We start from the raw sequence: 21,285 nt of genomic DNA on the forward strand, positions 1-21,285 counted from the left end.
TTTTTTAGTAGAGATGGGGTTTCACCGTGTTAGCTATGATGGTCTCCATCTCCTGACTTCGTGATCCACCCGCCTTGGCCTCCCAAAGTGCTGGGATTACAGGCGTGAACCACCAAGCCCGGCCAAAGACAGAAATTTTTAGAATTGATAAAAAAAAAAAAACTGTGATGATTCATTTATGTGTCAACTTGAATGATCTATGGGGTGTCCAGTTATTTGGTCAAACATGCTGGGTGTTTCTGTAAGAGTGCTTTTGGATGAGATTGCCATTTTAATCTGTATGTGGGTGGGCCTCATCCAATCATTTGAAATTCTGGATAGAACAAAAAGACTGACCTCCCACAATTAGGGGAAAATTTTCTGATGGACGACCTTTAAACCGAATAATTGTCTCTTCATGGGTCTCCAGCCTGCTGGTTAACCCCACAGAACTGCCTATGAGCCTCCATAATCACATGAGCCAATTCTGTAAAATATATCTTCCTCACTCTGGAGAACCCTGACTGATACCACAGCTTTACGCATTATTCTAACAAAAGTATTTAAATTATACTGACACAGAAGGTTGAAACTAAAAATGTATATCAGAAAATTACTGACCAATAAAAGAAAATACATTAGCAAAAGTGCATGTTATGGCAAAAGAAATTATCAGGTTAAAAAAGGTATTTTTTAATTGATAAAAGACACAATTCACCACGTAGATATACATTTTTGAAAGCATAGCCATATAAATATGTATATCAAGCAACAGTGGAAAAAACCACACGGACAAATTGATAAAACAACATTTATAATAGAGAATCTTGATACAACTTTCTCAGAAAATCATAGATAAAACAAGCGTAATCTTAATTAAAATATAAAGGTTGAATACTTGAGTTTAACATCAAGATTTGCTTTTTCACTCTTTCTCTTTAACATTTTCTTTTTTTCCAGTGCCTAATACTAAATCATAGAGTAATAAATCATCATGAATTGTGATTTCCGTACATCTTTCAGTCAGAGTCTTTTGCAGTGACTCTGGATATAGCTATTTTCAGAGTTTTGTTGTCCAAAGGCATCTCATAAGAGTATTTGCAATTATGTTAGAAAGTAGAGGAAAGCATTAACTTGATTAGACAGTGATTTTCAGGTAAGCATTATAAAGAGCACTACTGAATTAGGATGACTTCCAGGAAGCTGTTTGGAAAGTAAGATCATTAAGGCATTAGAAGTTCAGCTTTCAGACCTACCTGTATGATAGATTGTTAGGCTGAATATTAATTTTAAATGATCCGAAGAGATCATGACAATCACATTGAGCAACTTTGGCTCAAAAGCCTATTGGTGGGGTTATACAGATAGCGATTTATTTTTATTACATCAAAAATTAAAATGAAATTTGTTTCATTGAAAACTAAGATAATTTTAGAATCAATATATAGATGTATCATTCTTCTTAAATTGTTTAATTTTAGTTTAGTTCAGTTTTAGAGGAATCTCATCCCTATTTTGCCTGCTAAGTGGTTCTCATTTCGAAATAAAGACCCTGCCAAAAAGACAGCTAATTGAATGCATCACACTGAGGCCCAAAGAAAGTTATATCAGATTTTCCATGTATGCATCCACCTCCTCTTCACCCATCCATTCATTCATCTGTCCAGTCTCCATCTGTCCACTCATCTGTCTATGTATCTGTTCCCCATCCATCCATCCAACCATCCATCCACCTGTCTATCCATTCACCCATCCTTCCCTCCCTCCATCCTTCTCTCCCTCTAATCATTTTTCCCCCATCCGCTGGCTCATCCTATAAAAATTTATTGAGCAGCTGCTCTGTGCCAGGCACTATTATACACAGTGGGGATATGTTAGTCAATAAAGCATCAAGGCTCCTGCTATCTTTGGCTTTATGTGCTAATAAAAAAGATACTCAATACAAATATACATATAAATGCACGTTACCTTGCTTTGCTTGCAAAAGATAATGGGCAGTGGTTTCTGGTAAATTAACTTCTTAGACTCGAGAAATTTAGTTTTGATTAGGTAGGTGAGCCCCTCACTATCTTGCTCAGAAATCATTTTACAAGTAAAGGATAGGGAATCCCAGTGTAATAACATGGGGAGATATTGTTCCATAGCTTCTCATGACAAGGGAAAGGAAGTGTCCAAATTAAGTAAACTATAGGAATATTTAGAAAATAAATATATTTCTTCATTAAGCAAAGAAAATTGATATAAGTACTTAAATAATATGTTTATAGCAGAATAGACAGATCTAAACCATTCAATTTGAGATTTTATTAGTCATCATAGCCCATGTAAATAATTTATTCCTATTTCCTTACTCTTGGCTGTGGGGACCTTAATGATGTTCCAAATTTACTCAGCTGGTCTATGAAGAAAATATTTTAAGAAAGAAAGTGATATAGGATGAATGAGGGTAGAGTTAAATTCAGTAAGGAGCTCAAAATAATATGATGGATAGCCTTTTAAATATTTATTGAACCATGGAGATAAGCGCTTCTACCCAGTTTGAAACTTATTCATGCCAGACATTTTTTCTCGTTTAATGATTTTTGAAGCATGAATTAATTCTTGCCTCTTTTTCTTCTCAAATATCACCACCATACTCAATCTTTCACCAGTTATTTTCTATGATAATTCCAGTAGCAAAATATTAGCAGGTTTTTAAAAATAATAAAACGTATTACTAACTTTAAGTAATTTTAATTGCTTCAGTTTTAACTACTATATCTTTAATTAAAAACATAACTAGAACAGGGATTTTGAGGGATATGACAAAGTAAATCACAATAGGTCTCCAAGGGAGATAAAACAAAGGCATATAATTTTAAATAACACTTGAAATAATGCACTGTGAAAAATATTTGATGCTAACTCTTCTAATAATATTGGTAATTGTATACTTAAACTTATGTCAATTTTGTATTGACATGTTTAAATCTGAAGTTGAGATGAAAAGAGTCTGGATCAGTTGTTTAAAAAAGTAAAAACAGAAACTTTAATTTAAGCAAAGGAATTCTTCTTTTTCCAAGTAGTGTTATTCTATAAAATATTAGCTAAAGCAAAAATGGGAGATTCAGAGCCCTGCCCACCTATCCTAAGAAAATGTAGTCGCTGGGTGTGGTGGCTCATGCCTGTAATCCCAGCACTTTGGGAGGCCGAGGCGGGCGGATTACGAGGTCAGGAGATCGAGATCATCCTGGCTAACACCGTGAAACCGCGTCTCTCCTAAAAATACAAAAAATTAGCCGGGTGTGGTGGCGGGCACCTGTGGTCCCAGCTACTCGGGAGGCTGAGGCAGGAGAATGGTGTGAACCTGGGAGGTGGAGCTTGCAGTGAGCCGAGATCACGCCACTGAACTCCAGCCTGGGTGACAGAGCGAGACTCCGTCAAAAAAAAAAAAAAAAAAAAAAAAAAAAAAGAAAGAAAATGTAATCATACTGGAGCTCCTCAGACCATGTGCACATTTTCAAAGAAGCATATAGGAGTTTTTTCCAAATAGAACAATGTAAGAGTGAATGAATGCATGAATGAATGAATGAATGGAGTCTTGTTATCTTTTTTCCATACGTTAAGCAAATCCATATGAAAGAAAATATGAATTGCCAGTTGTGTCTTTGAACTCTATTTCATGAGGCTTCCAAATAAGTTTTTCAAGTCAGAGGTCAACAGTCTGTTTTGCAGCCTGGATTCAACCCCATGAGCATTCACCCTGGACTCAAACTTCATCCAGAGAAATCCAAGGCTTTCCTCCAGGAGACAAGAGCTAGGTAACAGCCATGGTTCCTCAACAACCACAGGTATGAAATGTCAGTCAAGGCCACTTAAAATACCTGAGCTATCACCAAAACCACAATAACCATGCTGGGTAAAGCAGCGTTGTCTCCCATAGCAAGATGGATTAACGAGGATTGGGAAAACTCTGCCAATTTCGCTCCACCAAATATGTGCCAATTACACTTCTCCCAAACACTGACCCTTGGTAAAGCAAGTTGAGGAAAATAGCATGTTTTCTCATACTTCTCACACACCTGAATATAAACATATTTCTCAGGAGAGCCAAGGAAAATCATATGGGGAAAGACATAGAATAAATAGATGCTAAATTATCTCTCACATTCTCAGATGAGTTGCTGAAGTTTCTGTTGATAAGCTCAGGTTTACTAAAACTGTTTACTGTTCAATGGAGCTGGTTTCCTCATAACCTGTGAGAGAATATAGAGATCAGTGCAGTTATGTTTGTAAAACCGAGTTGGAGCCAGTTTTCTGCCTAGTTTCAAACCTGTGGTCCAAGAAGTATTGACTACCAATGTCACTTGGTCCAAGGGACTTCAGTGCCATGAGCTTCAGAGTCATCAATTGTGAAACTGACCAGAAAAAATCTCAGGCACTTGGAGCAGCGGCCAAAGCGTAGCATGTGCTCTAAATATGTTTGCTGTGATTGGTATTTGAAGGATCAACAAGTGCCTAAGAAAAGTAGTTTTTAACTTAAAAAATTATAAATCATCAATGTAAGTTTATTCTTCTGGCAAAAAAAAAAATAAAGGCCAATAAAACGCTATATTAAATAAATACTAGATGAAGTTGCTCTGACAGTACTTGCAGGCACATGCGCACAGGTGCACGCATATTACACAGACCACAGACACAATTAAAATTAAAGTAATCTGGAATTTATCATTAGACATATTTAATTAAGCACTGCTTTTTATCTTGCTATTTTTTTAAGCCTTGTAGCTGCAAATCTGACATGTCTACCATCCAGTAGTTTGTATTTCTGTGTCCTGGAGGCATGAGTAATTTAAAAACTCATTGGAGATTTATAATCTAGTTCAGACAGGTTTTGCTAATATTCCTTACAGACTATACCCATTTATTAATATGTCACAAGGTCTCTTTAAGCTATATTTTTTCTCATCAATTTAATCTGACAAACCTTCAGTTTTATAATTTTGTATTATCCCTAAATCTGATTATGTCACAGATGTATAATGAACAAAGAGTGATTATACAATTTGCCGCTGTCCTGTTGCATTTGAGAATCTGTCCATAATTCATTCTTCTTAAAATCTTCCCTTAGTATCAGAGTGATGCCTTTCAGTTTTAGAAGGGGACAGTATTTCTGAATAACTTTTTCCTTTTTTTTAATTGAAAAGTTCCTTTCATTACAGATGAGTTTTGTTTTTAATTACATTAGTGCTATAAAAACATTGTTTCCTTCCCAGCAGTTATGATGTTATGAGTGGGGCTGTAGCACCTCCCTTAATAAGGCGAGGTGGCCTTTCAGATGGTGACATATTGACATATTAGGGATGAAGCTGTGCATGGGAATTTCTCCTTCTTTTACAAGGAAGTGTCTACTCTTCATTGCTACAATTCTATTATTCTGTCTCTTTCTCAAGAGAATGGTCAATTTATAGGGTTTGTGACTATGACCCACATTGAAAAATGCTAAAGGTATAAAAAATAGCTTTGATCCTTTGATCATCATGATCCAAGAGTTTTTAGACATATTTAAAGAATAATTTTAAAAATGCTTTATGTATTCAAAATAAAACAAAATTTTACTAAAGACATCATCTTCATTGTTACTGAAAAATATATTACTTTTTAATGAAAAGAATGATCTTGATTTAAATAGTGAGATCCTTTAATTTTATTTTACTTTTCTATGAGAACTAGAGAAGAAAAAAGCTGATGTTCAGGAAGCCAAGAGCCTTTAGCACTTAAAAAAATTACTGAAAGAAGAAAAAATGAAAAACATTGTAATATAGGTCTAAAACGTTGTTTTATTGAAATACTCTGCTACTTGTCAGCATGATTTTTATTATAAAATGAGACACACATGGAGTGTAGATAGAAATGAAAAACATTTCAAGCTTTGCCTTTTCTTTTATTGCTAACATACATAAAATATGTCAGTGGAACATTTAGCACTAGGCTTGGCATAGTAAGTGGCTGATATTAGTTTCATTCTCCACACCAAGTGTTTTTTCTTTCTTTTTTTTTTTTAAAAAAACATACATCCCAAATTTTTTTTATAAAAAAAAATTTCAATGCAGTATGGTCAATATTTTGACTTTTACACAGAGACTGATGGCCTGGCTCTGCCCCATGGAGTGGAGGAACCCCCGGGGAGGTCGTATTACCTAGAAGGGGTGGGCAAGCCAGGGCTGCTGACCCTGTTCGTGCTAGACCCCAGGGTCCCTGTCCGACTCCGTGAAGGGCTCTCCAGGGCTGGCAGAATGGTACTGGGAGAGCTGTGCTCAGGAGAGAAGATGAATGGACTTGGGGAGTCCTGGAAGTTGGTGCACCAGGTCCTGGACGCTTTAAACAAAACTGCTCAAGACAAAGTAGAAGCACGCCTCATTTTACTGCACTTCAGTAGATTTCACTTTGCAGATAATGTGTGTTTTACAAACTGAGGGTACGTGGCAACCGACATTAAGCTCGTCAATTGACATCATTTTTCCAGCAGCATGTGTTCACTTTCTACCTCTGTCACATTTTGGTAATTCTCATAATATTTCAAATGGTTCTGTTTTTATTGTATCTGTTATGGTGCTCTGTGGTCAGTATCTTTGATGTTACTATTGACATTGTTTTGGGGCACCATGAACTGTGCCCATATAAGACTGTAAACTTAATAGATAAATACCGTGTTTTCTGACTGCCCCACTGACTGGCCATTCCCCCGTCTCTCTCTCTCTGCTTAGGCCTTACTATTTAATGAGACACAATAATATTGATATTAGGCCCATTAATAACCCTACAATGGCCTCTAAATGTTCAAATGAAAGAGAAGTTGTACATTTCTCACTTTAAAACAAAAGCTAGAAAGAATTAAACTTTGTGACAAAGGCATTCAAAAGAAGAGATAGACAAAAAGCAAGGCATCTTGCACCAAGCAGTTAGCCAAGCAGTGAATGCAAAGAAGTTCTTAAAGGAAATTAAAAATGCTACTCCAGTGAACACATGCATGACAAAAAAGCAAAACAGCCTTATTGCTGATATGGAGAAAGTGTGAATGTTCTAGATAGAACAGAAAACCAACCACATTTCCTTACACCAAAACTGAAACCAGAGCAAAGCCCTAACTCTTTTCAATTCTGTGAAAGCTGAGAGAGATTAGGAAGGTACAGAAGAAAAGTTCAGAGCTAGCACAGGTTGGTTCATGAGGTTTCAGGAAATAACCCAACTCCATAACAAAGTGTAAGGTGAAGCAACAAGTGCTGATGGAGAAGCTGCAGCAACTTGTGCAGAAGATCCAGCTAAGATCATTGATGAAGGTGGCTACACTAAACAATACATTTTCAATGTAGATTAAGCAACATTCTTTTGGAAGCAGACGTCATCTAGGACTTTTACAGCTATACAGAAGTCCAATGCCTGACTTCAAAGATTCAAATAACACACTAGCTCACTTAGTAGGAGTTAATGCAGCTTGTGACTGTAAATTGAAGCCAGTGCTCGTTTTCCATTCCAAAAGTCTTAGGGCCCTTAAGAATTACACTGAACCTAATTTGCCTTGTGTGTTATAAATGAAACAACAAAGCCTGGGTGACAGCACATCTGTCCACAGCATGGTTTACTGGACACTTTAAGCCCACTGTTGAGACCTACTGCTCAGGAAAAAAAAAAAGAAAGATTCTTTTAAAAATATTAGTGGTCCTTAACAGTACCCGTGGTGACCCAAGAGCTCTGATGGAGACGTGCAAGAAGATTAATACTGTTTCATGTCTGCAAACACAACACCCATTCTGCAGCCCACGGATCAAAGAGTAATGTTGACTTTTCAGTTTTACTACTTAAGAAATACATTTGGTATGGTTATAACTGCCACAGATAATGATTCCTCTGATGGGTCTGGGCAAAGTAAATTGAAAACATCTGGAAAACATTCACTACTGATTGTTACCATTTTTAGCAATAAAATATTTTTAGTTAACCTATGCACATTTTTTAGACATCATGCCGATGCACACTTAATAGACTATAGTATTGTGTAAGCCTAACTTTTATATGCACTGGGAAACCCAAATACCTGTGTAAAACTTGCTTTAGTTAATATTTACTTTACTGCAGGGGTCTGGAACCAAGCCCGCAAGACCTCCAAGCTGTGTCTGTGTTGTCAAACACAGCACCAGAGGCTCAGCTTGCTCCTGTCCCTGAAGGGAAGGGAAGCCAGGACTATCAGCCTTCTCGGGGGATGCTGCTGTGTCTCCATGAATAGCAGCTCCACTGGATAAATGCAAACACCCATCATTCGGAAATGGACTTGCTTGCCCTGTCTTAAATATTTCATTAATCCATTTTCAGGTTTGCTGTTGCTAGCTAAATCTTTTATTTCTATGTGTAACATTCTACCACAAGAATAAGGTATCATACATATTTGCAAAAAGGGAGAAAAGGTAAAATATGAATAGAAAGTTTTGTGTTTCTTAGCTAAAAAAAGCAGCATTTAAATTTTACGCAAAGAAGCCCAGGTATGGTGGTTCACACCTGTAATCCCAGCACTTTGGGAGTCTGAGGTGGGCGGATCACTTGAGGTCAGTTCAAGACCAGCCTGGCCAGCATGGTGAAACTCCGTCTCTATTAAAAAAAATAGAAAAATTAGCTGGGCATGATGGCACATCCCTGTAATCTCAGCTACTCAGGAGGCTGAGGCAGGAGAATCACTTGAACCCAGGAGGAGGAGATTGCAGTGAGCTGAGATCATGCCACTGCACTCCAGTCTGGGCGACAGAGTGAGACTCTGTCTCAAAAATGAAAAATAAGAAATAAATAAATAATAAAAATAAACAAATTTTACACAAAGAACCGTATCTAAACTATAAGTAATACATGAATTATTACAAATAAGGAAACCCGGCATAGCATATCTTATATTGATGGTGAAGAACATTATGTGTTAAAATTGTATTAGCAAGTGTGTAATACGATTTTATTTTTTTGAAGGAATTTTTTTTTTAATTTCTGTTTTTGACTGCAATACAGTTGACCCTTGAACAACGTGGGGGTTACAGTGTTACCCTTGAGCACTTGAAAACCCACTTACAAATTTTGTCTCTTCAGAAACGTAACTATTGCTGTTGCTGGCATAGCTGCAGTTATGGCCTCTCCAACGTCTTTTTCTTTTCTTACAATGTTCTTTAGGCTGATTCATTTATCTTAAAACAATGGGAAACCCCAGCTGCAGACCTCAATCTACAGTGCATATGAAGCAATTTAACTGATTTTGTAATGTCATGAATTTTCTCTGCTTCTTGGGAGCATTTCAACATCACCAGTGGCCCTTCGTGTGGGTTTCTTGGTGCTATTCAATGTTTACCATATCGCGCTAAATGCGGAAAATATGCAAGAACCGTGAGATCACTTTTTCTACAGTACACAATTAACTAGAGAAACAAACTGCCCACGTGGCAATGATCAGCATTGCAGGGCTTTATGCGGAAACTCACAACATGTGGGCTCATCACAATAGCAGTGGGAGGTGCCTGTGAAATTATCACAGTAGTGCAGTATGTGCCACAGTTACATTTATGCAGTTATGACTTAATACTGCATTTTTACATTGGCTTATATTTCCTTGTCTGTAAATGGTGCCATGTACAAACTATAAGAGTTTGTGACCATTTGATAAATGTTAACCTCGTATAATAGATTTGCATATATTTATAGTAGTAAATGATAGAATAGTATCTACATATATTTTATGTATTCATGCCATACCTGTTTCTTAATGTTTTAATATTTCTAGGCTACATGTTGGTCTACAATATTTTTCAAATTGTTGTAAATTTCCAAAAACATTTCCAATGTAGTTATTGAAAAAATTATTGTCTAAGTGGACCCAAGCAGCTCAAACCCATGTTGTCCAAGTGTCAGCAGCACTGTGGTAGGTGAGATTATAGTTATTTCCTTTTGTAGTTCGGTGGCCATATAAATTTAACACCATGCTAGACGCTCAGGTCTGTTTATCCACAAACCTCTGTGCATGGGCTCTCCTCCCAGCTCAAGTGGATTGGTGAATTAGTGGAATCAGTGCAACAGTTGGGATTCAGGCAGGTCAATGATTGTTTCAGGGAATCCAATATGTCTTCTTGTCTTAATCCAAATAAATAAATGTTATTGTTGCCAGATTCCTAGTTCTCAAATGCGCCTGGCTAGGTGCTGCCCATTTTTAACTGCTGGGCTGTTTCGCAGAGGGCTGCCCTCTTCACCTTCCTGGGGGTTCTACCTCAGTCAGAGAGCACTGGGCTCAAACTGTCCTTGCATAATGATCTGGACGTCAGGAGTCTTTGACCCAAAGAAACACAAAATGTGTTCAGGGGACAAGTTTCATTTAAAGAGACTTATCAAAAAAGCCATGGTTTAGAAAACTCTCTCTGCCTTCTGCTTTCTTGGACTTTACAGTTCCCTTAAAAGTGGCTTAGCTTACCAGGCTTTGAGGTTTACATGAATCAATGCTTCTCCATTGGAAAAATGAATCTCAAAACCTTTCTACTTGGACAAAATCTTCCAACCATTTTTTGACCAGAAATATTAGGATTTGAGAAGCCAAGTCACTACTCTTGTCGCTTGCCAGAGCAGCGTCCACAGAACTTTCCACTGGCACTCTGGCAAAACACCTTCACTCACAATGAATGGGGACTTAGGTGTTAGTTTGATTGCTTTTGACGGTCTTGATTCTTCCAGGTTGGCACAGCGAACCTGTTACATAACTCCAGAGAAGCTGTTTTCCCTTTTCCTGACAGCATGTCATGTCAAAATTCTACCAGGCACCACTACTGATCAGGCATAAAAGCACTCTGAATAATAATAACATTTTATGTGGTTCTTATTGCAAGAGGTAGAATTTTTTGGGGGTGAGTACAATTTACGTTTGAATTTAAATTTCTGTTTGTATGTTGTGAGTGTGTAGGTTTTTTGGTTTTAACACCAAGTATATGTTACTCAATAAGGCAAAATCAGTAAAGATATTCAATTTTGAAAAAAAAATCTATAATTAAATTTGTTAACAGATATTTAATTTATGTGGATAAAATGGTGAGCAAAAGCAAACCTTAGAATTACAGTCAAGACTGAGACAGAAAGCTAACTCTTCATTGACCCTTCCTTAAGAGAAAGATTCTCTCTCAGGACTTTAACCTGACATGGTTCTGAAAATAAAGATGTGTTGTTTTTTGAAATTAGAGATTGAAAGATGGTTATTTTAGGAAATGAATTGGAGCTATTTTAAAAAACATTTTATTTCCATAGGTTTTGGAGAATGTGGGCTATTTGGTTACATGGGTAAGTTCTTTAGTGGTGATTTGTGCGCTTCGGGTTCCTCCCTTCACCCAAGCAGTATACACTGAACCTGATTTGTAGTCCTTTTGCCATCACCCTCTTCCCACCTTTTCACCCAAGTCCCCAAAGTCCATTGTATCATTCTTATGCCTTTGTATCCTCATAGGTTAGCTCCCACTTATGAATGAGAACATACGATGTTTGGTTTTCCATTACTGAGTTACTTCACTTAGAATAATGGTCTCCAATCCCACCCAGGTTGCTGTGAATGCCATTAATTCATTTCTTTTTTATGGCTGAGTAGTATTCCGTCATATATGTCTACCACAGTTTCTTCATGCACTCATTGATTGATGGCATTTGGGCTGGTTCCATATTTTTGCAATTGTGAATTGTGCTGCTATAAACATGCATGTGCAGATATCGTTTTCATATAATAACTTCTTTTCCTCTGGCTAGATACACAGTAGTGGGATTGCTGGCAGACTTCATTACCAAGAACCCAAAAGCAAATGCAATAAAAACAAAGATAAATAGGTGGGACTTAATTAAACTAAAGAGCTTTTGCACAGCAAAAGTAATAGTCAGCAAAGTAAATGGACCACCCTCAGAGTGGGAGAAAATCATCACAATCTATAAATCTAACAAAGGACTAATATCCAGAATCTACAAGGAACTCAAACAAGTCAGCAAGAAAAGAAAAAACAAGTCAGCAAGAAAAGAACAAACAATCCCATCAAAAAGTGGGCTAAGGACATGAATAGACAATTCTCAAAAGAAGATATACAATATACAAATGGCCAAGAAACATATGGGAAAATGCTCTACATCACTAATGATCAGGGAAATGCAAATCGAAACCACCATGAGATATCGCCTCACTCCTGCAAGAATGGCCTTACTGAAAAAATAAAAAAATAATAGATATTGGTGTGGATCCAGTTAAAAGGGAACACTTCTACACTGCTGGTGGGAATGTTTCTAGTATAACCACTATGGAAAACAGTGTGGAGATTCCTTAAAGATTGTAACTATATTTTTTTAAATTCAGAAAAGAAATGGTCAGGTCTAGTTTTTACTGTTACTGCTTTTGTTGATCCTAGACCCATTTCACATTCCCTTTGTTATTAGGGTCCACAGCAGTGTTCCCAGTATTAATGTTACCTGGAAACCTCAGCCTAGTGCAAGCCCTGAGGGCCCGTAACACTGCAGACTGGCAGAGCCGCCTGCAGTCATTTGGCTCAGAGCCTTACTCAGCACCGTGCCATGCAGGTGTGCAAGGCATGCCCTCTTATGGATGTTGGGACAGAATTTACAATCAAACCGAGATATATTTCCATTCTCATGGCCAGCACCAAGCATATACCAGGGTTATTCTAGCATTCTAAGAATGTAGGGTCCCTTTTTTCCTTTCTGTGAAGACATTGGGGAATAATTGTCTCACCAGCCAAGGGTGACCTCAGAAACAGTCTTTATACCCAGCTTTGATCCAAGGTCTTGCCTTCCTTGTCCCTAGCAGCAGCACAGCCCATGTGTGCGTGGTCACACACTAGTGTGTCCACTGTGCCCGGGGGCCGTGGACTGGGCTGCCTGTGTGCCCAGCCTGTCAATGGACATCTGGCTATGAGGAAGCACGTGGCTAAGTTAGTGCAGCGAGTACAAGAGAACTTCAGTGAGAAGACAGCCCAGCGCTCCCAACCAGGCATTGGGTGCTTTTGTTTTGTTTTGTTTGTGCTGACTTTTCAATTTTGCTACCTAGTAGAGGTAAACATATTCTATGGATGATGTAATGATCAATCCTTGATTCATGGTTTTTTCACATCCAGAAGTGTGGATTATTTTCTATTAACCCTCTCTTTCAGATGAAGATGTCTACCCAGTGAGTCTCAGGGATTTTCCCAGGAAGAAACAGGGAAATAGCAATTGCATGAGGTCCTGCACAGGCCATCCTGACCACAGTACTCTGCCTTTCCACAATACCCTCCCTCCATTCCCCAGGAAGGCGGCCAGAGAGAGCTAGTGCTGGTTTAAGGCGGGCTTCGGTGATATGCAGGCTAATGTTCTGTCAGCTCACACCTGTGTGCTTTCTGTTGCTTTCAGCCAATCTTTGTGGATTATTCATTGCCTGTACCATCATGGTTGCTAAACAGTTTTGATATTATTCTTGGATCTTTTGCCTAACTTTAAAGTTGACAGTCAAAACGTGATGGAAATTAGTTGAGAATTAAGATGACACATATACTGTGATTTGTTTGTTAGGATTGAGAGAAAGAGTAGGATGTTGTTAGGATAATGATGCATGGTAGGTAAGAGAGGTGTCACAGAGTTTGATGTAGAAAATCATGCGTCATATCTGTATTTTTACCCATTCTGCAAAAATCAATTTTATATTGTTGTTATAAATAAATGTTTATCGTATTTTTTTACCCTTTTCAGGATTAACCCTCCCATTAGTTGTCTATATTCTTTGCCTGCTGTAAAATAGCAGATATGCGTTTTCCTTTCATCCCTGTGCAAGCTGGCTAGCAAAAGAATCCCCACGGTAGAAACTCACTGCCCTACAAGTTAATAGAAAAATGCTGTTATTGCTGGCGTAAATTAGGTTGCATACTTTGTATTGGTTACAAGTATTTCTTGCAGGCAATTTTACATCATAAATGCCAAATTAACTGCTGTTGATTATGTTACTGATCATTCTTGCTATTTTATAACAAGAATAGTTACTCATATAAAAATCCCCATATACTAGATATAAAAATAGGAAAACTTGAAACATCAAGAACTTGAGTGGAAGGTGGGAGAGCTGGGCGAACAAAACCGTGTTTAATTCCGAGTTATCTGCAGTGTAATTTAGCTTGAGAATTGGTTTGGCCTTAAGTAGAATAACAGAATCTATTTATGATATTTTTGTTGTGCTTATACCTTTCTGTGTTCCTTGTGTTCTAATGGAGAAAAAAAATTGTCAGGGTCCTTAAGAGTCTATGACTTGTATTTTTGCAGAAAATATGATTTTAGTCAGGGGCATTTTAAAATGCTTTTGTATGAATGTTCAATTTTGCAATTTTATGGTATGTAAATGGATAAATATTGGTAGTAAAACATTTGAATCTACATGGTCTTTAATTTGAAGTGTGTTATTTGAAATTTGTTGCAAATATATTTGGAAAATGGTTATTGAGGCCTGCAAAGGCCCATTAAAAAGTGCCTGTCTGTGCTATATATTCAGCCTTTCCCAAAGTCAGACCATGCCTCTTGTTTTATCCAGTGACATACGATATAAATTTCTCTTTAGATATTGTAACTACCACCTTTAGACTCAAACGTGGGTTATGATGAAAAATAAAATTTGTCATTTAACACATTTGTCGGGAATTTATCTTTTAGCTAGATTAAACTGTTAACTAAAGTGTCAGAATTATTTATTGCAATTTCTACCACTAAAAAGTGTGTGCTTGTGTATCAATTAATAAATGGTTCAAAATAAATGAGTTTATAAAAATAGTGACAGTGTATTTGGTTAAGACTTCAAAGGGTTTTAAGCAGTAGAAAACTGCATCTTAGAATCAATAATTTGTGATTGTTATTATCTACAATTTGTCTTATTATCTGGGTTCATTTTTTCTTAAAATTTACTGATTCATTCTTTAGCTTTCACATTAAATTATTTGAATTAATTTTATGTATATGCTTACAAACTTTTGGGTGGTATTTTAAAAATATCCCATCAATAGATAATTCATCCCTGTCATGTGGATTAACCTCCAGGCATCTCTGTAACAAGAGTCAAGGATTTCTACTGCACGTGGTTTAGAGTCTTGGGTTACTCACTTGTTTTTTAGTTCCCTGGGGTGGCTCTACTTGTTTCCTGGGGATACATGTGTTTCAAGCAGTCAGCCAAAAAAGAAAAAAAATCAAATAAAGTTTGAGTGTCACCTGTGACGATATATGTATGAACATGGGTATGGAGAAGAGCACCACCATTTTTGTTGTTGCTTCCAGAGTCAACAGAAAACTTCACCATCACTTTATCACACTAATTCAGCAATCGAAAACTCTTCCTCAGCATGTGAAATTGTTGCATGAAGTAAGTCATTTCGCCGCTAAATTAAAGGCAGATTGTAGACTCTTCCATGTTGACAATTTCCAAAAGAATTCATTTCTTTACATTCTAATAGTCTGAGTTTTTAACATTATGACTGAACGTAACAGCAGGAGAGCCAGTAAGGTATGATGGCATGGAGCAGGAATTCAGGAGTCGGCCCTGGGAAGCACAGATGGATTGAAGTCAGGCTGATCCACACTGAAACAACAATCATCCAGCACTTGCCGTAGGAATAACGGGAAATTATTACAATGCAGAAAAGCATTATTCCTAACAATTATGCCTTCACAATAGCTAATCTGTTAAAGGATATTGCAGATGGTGTCATTTTGCCTAAACTTCACAAATATAAATACATTTCAACCTATTTTTAGAGAGTAATTCATTGTATTATTATAATGCTAAAATTTAACTGGCATTGAAAAGGAGCTAAGCTACTGAATAAAACGTGAGGCTCTACAAGACACACACACACACCCTACAAACACACACATGCACACATATGTCTTCTCGAAGTAAGAGTTCAAAGGTCAAAACATACTTTCAAAATTCTGAGGTCAAACATATTTCTGGAGTCAAAATATACTTTTAAAACTGTGCTATAATATTGAAACAAATTGTTTCACAGGCGTCAAAGCAGGAACAACCATTCTGATATTTGAACAATAAGTTTACGGCAGCCAAAACTTTGGAGTAGAAAGACCAAATTCTTGGATTTCACTTACTCTTTGCCCTCAAAAAGCCACAAGCATGAAAAAAAGCAATGGAAATGTCTCCTGGTACTATGAAAAGGGAGGCGTCTTGCTCATTTTAGGGCATTAAAAAAAATCTTTCCACCGTTTTTATTTTTCTATTTTCCTGCATCTTCGACATCATCAAAGCATGTTCTCTGTTTCTGTCATTTTGAGACAAGCACTAACTGTACTGTCTTCTGTAGTCTGGCAGAGATAATGTATCTGGGTTTCCTTAGTGATATTTTAAACACATTTTTTTCTGTCCTCCCATACAGAGCGCATACTTTTGGTGGAATTCCTGTTGTGTGGGAGACCAGCTTAGTTCCATTCACACACTCACACTCCCAGATGTGGCCCCATGGGTTTATTCCTATCTCACTGTTTCAACAGTCAGACGTTTGTTCTTCAGGCTGCTTGCTCCAGTATCCTCGTCAGACAACCGCAGGGAGCCTTTGTGTATTTATTTATTTATTTGCTTGGTATGCTTCAGTGTTTTGGGGGCTTTTCTTCCCACTGAGTAAGTTAAAACTCTGCAAAAGTTTGCCTCCAGAAAAAGGGAGCCAAACTGCCCCTTGATTACTTGAATTGTGTAAATGAGGGATGGCAGGTGTTGGGGCAGGGCAGGTGGCAGAGAAAGAAATGAAAATCATTTGGCATCCAGGATTGTCACTTATCGTGCCCCTGTATTGAAAAATTACAAAATGAAACTGAAAAGTTGGGCAACAGAAAGAGGATTATGTTTATTTTCACTACCACTAAACTTTGCCACTACAGGCTGGCTTAATTAACCCGTGAGATGAAGTGCTGAACTCTCTGAAAAGATAAATGCTTTCAGAGGTGCCTCAGACATGAGAAACACAATATTATTTATATTTCTTTTTGACTGAGGAAGGTCACTGTGATGACAGTTTCAGGAGGACACCTGTATTATTCTCTTTTGTCAACAGGACTTGGAATATGAACAAAACATGCAGTCACTTCCCACCAGGATGTGTCCTTCTGGACATCAGCACACGTGCAAGATGACAATTTCAGGCAAGAATTTTTTTCCTCTAATCTATGATTTAATCAGTTGGGGGTCTGGGAGTGGGTTAGAGAAAATTTCTGAAGTTAAAGCTTGAATGTTTTTCAGTGTGGCTGGAGGTGAGGGCAGGGGTCCAGGAGACTCAGGCAGCAGCTGTGCAGCTCAGTGCCTAAGTGATCTCTGTTGTTAGGAGGATTAATTGAAAGCTTAGGGAAAGATATGGCTCCCAGGAAGATGGGTGCTTAAAAATGAATACTGTAACTGTTACTCAGCATACAATTGAGGGAAAGCCATCACTCACAGGAAGTGATCACAATTCTTTATTATCTGGGCCCCGTCACTAATGAAACTTTCAGTGAGTAGAAGAAATCAGTCCCCTTTGAGTTTAGGCTTGTCATGATGGCTGTGCGTTTTCTTCATTCGCAGCAATCACACTTCAAATGTTTACAGTCTCAAGACCTGAAAAACATGTCCACACCCTTGAATTCGTTGTAGTTACACATGAGGTCAATGTTATCCATCTTCATTTATTGAATAAAAAAATTGAAAAGTATAGTCTGTCGGAAAATAATTCCAATTCAGATCTTCAAGAGTTCACGTTTTATTGACCTATTGTACTAGAGCTATTTTTGTAAAACACACATCTTTAAGCTTTCAGACAGAATCGTGAAAACCTGAACTTATCACACACAACGGCATAATATGCAATGCAGTGCAGTCTAGGATATATGCATTAGAGTCAATTTTTAATTAAAAAATGCTGAATTTTGTTTAAAAAGTTTTTTTTTTTTTCCTTGCTCTGGAAAAGGAAATGCTTTTCTGGAGTAAAACATAGAGGATAAGGTAGAATTCCTACCTGAAGTGCCTGTAGGAGATTCCAACGTGAGTGAATTTCACACACTTTTATAAGCTACTTTCTTCTCCTTTCTTTTTTCAATCATCTTAGCAGTCAATGTTTATTTTCTGGAGATGAGTAGTTTTTATTTATACTAGAAAGCCCATAGTTTTTACATAGGTTGTCTTTCATTCTTGGTAAGACACTGAGAAAAGGAGAAAAAGAAAATGTTAGAGATAGAGCAATGGTATAATTGATTGAATGTTACGTGAACTGTCAAGATCAGAACTTTCTCATACTATCTTAGGAATAAAAATATGTTCTGGTTAGTAATCCTCACCAAGTTTGGAAGGTTAGAGGTGACTCAGCCTCCATGAATGTGGTCTGGTCTTATTTTAAGAAGGGCTTCTGAGTCATGTGGAGTTGTGTCAAACTATGTGTTATGTTATGTTATTTTAAAAAGACAGCTTGGAGAGAGGAAATTGAACTATCTTTTTTTTTTCCAAAAAACTCTGCCCTTTAATAGAAGAAAAGGGCAAGTTATTTCCCACAAATCTCACTCTATGTAATGTAGCCTAGAATGTATTTTTACCACAGATATATTCTTAAAGTAGTTTGGCATGACCTTACTTAGAGTATTTTAAGTTTGTGACTTGAATTGTTTTTGCTTAATATTTATCCTTAGATGTGGTTGAATGCACTGTTCATAACTGAATAAATTCACTTTCGATCCATTATTATCTTGATTGTTCACCTATTCAAATTGATAGCTACACAGATACATGTACTATTTTTATCAATATTCAAAATGCATAATGTTAAGTGAACTTCAATTTTCTCAACTCAGAAAAGTAGCAATAGAATAAATCTTGCCTATCTTCCTGAGTTGCAATAACATACAATAAAATCCTTGGAAAAGTATATCAGATAATGGCGGGTTCCTGATGGCTCACGTTGACTGGTAATGCCATGGCTTACAATTGAGTATGAAGTCTGCACTGTGGCTCAGCTGAGGGAAAGACACATCCAGGTGGGTGAGCAGGTCTGCTACAGGAACTCGCTCTTGCATTCTAACTTCCCTGAGCCTTTGGGTATGTTTCTCGATGTTATACCAAGAACGTTCTCACATTTTAACCTCAAGTCGCTCTGGGTCCATGATTCAGCTAACCATTTGAGAAAATTATTAGTGCCATTCTTAGCCCCTCAAGCTAAGACACTGAATCAATAAATCCGCATCAAAACATATACCATGATACAATTGTATATGATTTCCATCTTAATCCCACACCCTTAAGATACATTGTCATTCTTATTTCCCAGGGTTTGTTGATATTAATTGGCAGATCATGCAACTCTTTGGATGTGTATCATATCCCATCACAGGTTTGAGACTTGAGTCAACTCTAGGTCTAAAAGGAAGAAAAAGGAGTGGGAGTAAAACTTAATGAAGATTAGTAGGGCTCTCAATGCAAGTACTAATGGGCGGTGAAGGGCATTAGAGATTCTTCAAGAAAAGGGAGACTAACTTCCTCAGGCACGGCTGTGGACTGCTTCTACTGGTCGAGAAGGCAAGGAAAGCTGCTAGAATTAAGGGCTCTAGGTTTCCAGATTAATTAGAATTTGCTCATATATTCCCTTCCCAAACCTCAGAATCCCACTCCTTCCCAGTAAATGTCCTAAATTTAATAAAAGAGACTCTATGAGGTTTGGAATTCAATTTTGGCTATAATTCAGCCACCCACAGGATGAGACTTTTGGTTTCCTGTTCAAAAACCTTGGCTCTCTGGCTATAGGAGACAGGATTTCTTTCAGGACCAATCTAGAAGCTTTCAGGATCCTTATATACAACTTGATCTTGGTATTTAAAGCCCTGAATTTCTCCAGTGTAGTTAGAATTAGCCAACCAACACAATTATATTCCTCATTTTCATTAAAATGGTCAAATTCAATAAATTCTTGGTCACACAGATGGGCACTTAATAAAAGATGTGTAAAGGTGATAATTTGAGTCTCTCTTTCTTTCTTTCTTTGTTTCTTTCTTTCCTCTCTCTCTTTCTCTCTGTCTCTCTATCTCTCTTTGTTTCTTTTTTTCTGACCTTCTCTCCATTTGATGCTAGGAACTACTTACCCCTCTTTTACCACTGTGGATAGGGTACTTACTGCTTTTAAATCTAATCAGATCAGAAAACCAATTCCAAACACACACACACGCACGCACACACACACACATAAACAACTCAAAAACTGTACTCTTAAGATTCCATTCCTTTGAAACCACCCTTAGTACCAAATTCTGTGTAAGTCAGGTTTAAACCAGAAACATAGCAACTCTACAGATTTGTCTTCAGGTATTTGACCTTACACAACATTGGGAGCTGGTTAAACCATCTCTGCAGAGTTGCCTTTGTGTCTAACGCTGGACCTTGAACTCCATAGACGAGACACCTGGGAAGAAAACATGGGTATAGGGTGGAGGAGGAATGGTGAGCTGGGCCCCAGAAGCACAGGTTGAAGCCCAAATGACAGACTGAGCCCATGTCAGTTCTCGTCACCTCCGCCTCTGCTTATGTGGGTGCAGAGGATGGGACTCTGTGTCGTGGAGCTAAACACACACACACCTAGCCCAGGAATCAAAGAAGCTTCAAAAGGAGGGAGCTGCAAGTTCAGCTGGTGCCTCCCATCAATATCTGCAGATAAGTGACAATGTATGTAAGATTTTTTTTTAAAGGCAATCTGGACAATACAGTAAAATCTCATCTCTACAAAAATTTAAAAATTAGCTGAGCATGGCAATGCATGCCTGTGATCCCAGTTACTCAGGAGGCTGAGGTAGGAGGATCACTCGAGCCCAGGAGGCAGAGACTGCAGTGAACTGAGATTGCACTGCTGCAATCCAGCCAAGGCAACAAAGCAAGACCCTATATTAACTTGTTTTTTTAGAGGAAAGGCTGCTCCTCCATTTCCCCAGGCTAAATCTTCCGCAACAGTGGCTACAAACATTAAGAAACATAGGGAAGACAGTCCTTGAGAATGTAGTTCATTCGAGCCTAGGTGCGACCTTACAAAGTTATCACATCACTTTGCTTTTATTTTCCATTTTCTTTTGCAACTTTTTATCTTTCTCTGCCTTCTAAACTTTCCTACTGCAATGCAGAGTATATTCTTGTTTTTCTTCACATTTATTTTTAGGATGCAGCTATAGGGAACGTTGATTAAATGTCTGAGGACTTTCTTCTAAGGTTTTCTAATTGCTTCAGCAAAACTGCTTAATGGCTATTTTTAAGTCCTC

At 37.6% G+C, this 21,285-nt stretch overlaps 1 long non-coding RNA gene across 1 annotated transcript in view; it reads right to left on the reverse strand.

Annotated features, from left to right (window-relative positions):
* The window catches only part of LOC103891568 (uncharacterized), a 36,905-nt gene extending 18,479 nt beyond the window's left edge, over positions 1–18,426 (reverse strand). Inside the window, exons 1-2 of the long non-coding RNA XR_655822.3 lie at positions 18,337–18,426; positions 18,018–18,201 (exon numbers count right to left, since the gene is read on the reverse strand). This is a non-coding gene — a long non-coding RNA (uncharacterized LOC103891568). The remainder of the gene's footprint in view (positions 1–18,017; positions 18,202–18,336) is intronic.
* Positions 18,427–21,285: the final 2,859 nt, after the last annotated feature.

This window comes from Pongo abelii, chromosome 8 (assembly GCF_028885655.2).
Source record: "Pongo abelii isolate AG06213 chromosome 8, NHGRI_mPonAbe1-v2.0_pri, whole genome shotgun sequence".
NCBI lineage: Eukaryota > Metazoa > Chordata > Mammalia > Primates > Hominidae > Pongo > Pongo abelii.